At 50.2% G+C, this 3,644-nt stretch overlaps 1 protein-coding gene across 1 annotated transcript in view; it reads left to right on the top strand.

The window, feature by feature from the left end:
* The first annotated feature begins 1,333 nt into the window (after positions 1–1,333).
* The window catches only part of Fryl (FRY like transcription coactivator), a 302,292-nt gene continuing 299,981 nt past the window's right edge, over positions 1,334–3,644 (top strand). The window contains exon 1 of the mRNA XM_023711119.1: positions 1,334–1,540. The gene's annotated coding sequence lies outside the window, so the exon portion shown is untranslated. The remainder of the gene's footprint in view (positions 1,541–3,644) is intronic.

Here is a 3,644-nt window from a genome sequence, read left to right as displayed (position 1 = left end):
TCTCTCTCTCTCTCTCTCTCTCTCTCTCTCTCTCTCTCTCTCTCTCTCTCTCTCTCTCCTTCTCTGGCACTAAACTTGCTTTTGGGGTTTTTCTGAACACTGTCACTTTAATGTCATTGGGTTTTACTACAAATGAACCAGTGTCATTCCAAAGTCTAAGATTACTGGCAAATTACTGTTTTCCTCCTAAATTCCTAGATGAGTATCAAAAACAATAACTGGGCTCAAAAAATTATTTTTAAAAACAACCTTCTGGGTTCTTCCATTTCATGTGGAAAACTGGGATACCCCAAGGCAGACCTCAATGGACTGCCGAGAATAATCTCTTTTTATGCATGGGGCCACGTTCTCTCTTCCTCTGGAGGATCGTGTTTGTTCCTGCGAAGTGACACAGTCCTTTAAAGAATAACCTTCTGGTGCCTGCTTAGATTAATCCTGCGATGTCGTTACTCTAGCAAGAGGGACAGAGTCTGGAGGGACAATTAGTAGTATTCATCCTTTTCAAAAAAATCACAATTCACCTCATGTGCAAACGCCGAAGCAACAAAAAGGACATACTTGAACGGAGCTTATAATGGAAAGGTTTAGATGTTTTTCTAAATGAAGGACTGAGAGATTAACAAGGAAGATCCAGGTTTGCTGACTCCTTAATAAGAGCTCTTCTGGACGGCAAAATACCAACGAAATCAAGGGCGTGCGTGGAGGGAACAGTGGGTGAAAACTTGTTGAGTGCATCTCAGAAGTCAGGATCAGAATTTCTGGTGTTCTAGCTCAACGTAACCACTCTATTCACCAGACTAGAAGGTTAGGAACTGCAGGACACCAGAACCAACTCTGATGTGCTATCCATCTGGAGAACACTTTCAATTTTTCTTTTTATTTTCCCGCTTTCCTTAATACAGTTTGCAAAATTGTCCTCTACATTAAGTAACATTTAAAGAGAAAGGTGTTTGGAAGGCAAAATAGGAAAGACTGCGGCTTGCTTAAACCCGTACAGGGAGAGCAAAGATGGGTAAGGGGCGTGCCGACTAGCCCCTTCCTTACCCAATCAGGTGCACAGGAAGATGTCCTTTTACCAATAAAAATAAAGTTCGCTTTCCGGAGGCGGGAGGGTGAGCTTTGAGTGCCAGTTCTCCAAAGCAACGTTAGGGGAGTCGACAGAGAGTGATTAGAGGTTAAGCCAACCAAAGGGAGGGGGCGGGTCGAAGGCGGGGTGGGCCTGAAGGGCGTCTGGGCCGGCCACTGGGAGGCTGGGACTGCTGTTCCTGTTGTAGTGTTTTTGACCAATCCGGAAGGTGAGGGGGTGGGCGGGGCAGGGAAGGGGTGGGAAGAGCTCGCAGCACCGCCGGGCGCCCGTCGGGCTCTGGGAGAGAGAAATCCGGTTAAAATCGGAGTCCGAGGGAGGTTTAACCACAGGTCGGTTCCCATCGGATTATTCTTTAAAGGGGACGCGCCATTGTCAAGAGAACGGAGCCTGGGGGCCGAGGGCGGGGACCAGAGGCGCCCAGGAGCGAGGCAGCTGCACTTGGACTGGGGACGGGTAGGTGTCGCCGGGGGAAAGGCGCTTCATTTTACTTTCTCTTCCAGGCTGGGGGACAGGCGCGGGGATGCTCGCCGGCCGGCGGCCACAGCTCGGGCGGGGGACTGTCGCTGGCCCTTGCCCGGCTGCCCTTCCTAGTACGAGCGAGGGGCGGGCGGGCCGGGATGGTTGGCCAGCTGTGCGCCCCGGCGGAGACTCCTAACGGACCCAGCGCCGCGGTGCAGCCCGAGTCAACCGAAAGCCCGTCGGAGGTGCGGCGGGTCCTGGGGGAGCCCCGCGCGCCCGGCTCTCGCCGCACCTCTTCCCCTTCCAGCCCGGTCTCCCCGCGCGCGCCCGGCCCCGTTCGGTGCGCGCCGCCGGCTCCTCGCGCGCCCGGGTCCCCTCGCGTCCGCCGCCTTCGCGCGCCGTCTTCCTGCGCGCCCGGCTCGGCTCGCACGCCGCCGCCTCGCAGACTCGCGGGAACCGCCCCGCTGGGAGGAAGGCGGCGGCCGAGGTTTCGCCGCGGTGCCGGGAGGGAGGGTTTAGGAGTTAGCCCTGTAGCCGGCTTCCCTGGGAGGGACCGACCGGCGGGGATCCGCGCGGAGGTCGCCGGCCGCGCCAGGCATTGTCCGCCTTTTCCTTTGCTCTAGGCTTTCCGCCCAGTGCCCGCGGTCGTGGGGAGGGGTGCTAGTGCGGCACGGTGCCTAAGGCCGCGCGCGGCCACCCCCGGACCTGGAGCCTTCCGGAGCCCGGGTCTGCCCCACCGCCGCCGCAGCCACCGCCCGCAGGCTGGCCCGGCCTGCTGTGTCTCGGCACCAGCGCTGGCTGCTTTCGCGCTAAGCTCTCTCCCTTGCAACTTTTTTTGGCCGTTTGATGGAAGTTGTTGCTTCCGGGCGGCAGGTTCGGCATAGCCTCGTTTCCTGCATTCAGAAAGACTGATTTGGAGGGCGAAGTGGCCCTTGATCTTTCTAGGTCTTTCCTATCATCCCACTATCGTTCCTTGACATTTCCCTACAATCACATTTTTTTGTGGATTTGCAGTTACATGGGACGTGTGCTAGGACACGTTATTGAAGAAAAAAAAAAAAAAAAAAGGAGTTCGAGGTGTATGTTTAGAGAGGCAAGAGCTCTACGTGGAACTCAGTTTGCCTTTGAACTATGGACAATATTACCTAGATTTTACTGGCTGAGGCACTTATGGAAGGGGGACATAACAAAACAGGTTGCCAGAGCCTATCGGATTAGGGGGAAAAACTTTTGATGGGAATAAAGTTGGCTTGGCAGGTGGCATCTATAAAGTCGATTTCTGCTACTGAAGTTGTAGGCATGACGATGAGTAACTGCAACTTTTACTATTGGTGAAAGAATTATGAGGTCTTTTAATTTTCAGCATTATCACTTGGCTGCACCTGTTGGTACTTGTTTCACAAAGCAGTTAGAAATAGTATATCTCATGTTAGAGGCCTTATTTAGAAGTGTTTTCGTAAGCCTTCATTTTTTTCCTTGTGCATGTGCAAGTTACAACCCTGTAAACAAAGTAGCATTGAGTGTGTTGTTCTGCAGTCTTTCTTTGGCTACTCATTATCAATTGTAGCTTTTCATCCTGCCTAGTGTTTCATTCTAAGTTTAGGAGGGGTGAATTCGTTGGACACCTGTCCTAAGTTTTGTTTTTGATTTTAGTAATCCTAGCTTTTAAATGTGTTTATTAATTACTTCAGCTTTAACCTAGTAGCTTCTGAGTGGTGTGGAGCATTATTAATTGCCAGACTCAGTAGTAAAAACAAAGACACTATGTTTAGGAAACTGAAAACCAATTTGAGATAACAATGCTTGAAAGATGATTCTTTTTTAGAAATTAGGAAATAAAGTCACAACAATCTTTTGTAGTCATCTTGATTGTGTCTAGCATTGTTACACTTTGTAGTCCTTTTTTTCTCTTGTAATCTTATTGATAAGCATATCAGAGAGCTTCTAGGTGTAATAGTTCCTTTCCATTGCATTATAGAAAGTAGAATATTAAAGCAAGTTTCAAAATTTCTATCTTGTGTATGTACTAGCTTTTTTCAACAATACAGGAGAGAATTTTTTTTTTTTAAAGAAATGTATAGAAAGACAATGTTCAGAA

Source organism: Octodon degus, unplaced genomic scaffold, assembly GCF_000260255.1.
Source record: "Octodon degus isolate 3935 unplaced genomic scaffold, OctDeg1.0 scaffold00019, whole genome shotgun sequence".
NCBI classification, from domain to species: domain Eukaryota; kingdom Metazoa; phylum Chordata; class Mammalia; order Rodentia; family Octodontidae; genus Octodon; species Octodon degus.
Note: the sequence above shows the minus strand (reverse complement) of the source record. Positions and strands in the feature narration are given on the sequence as shown.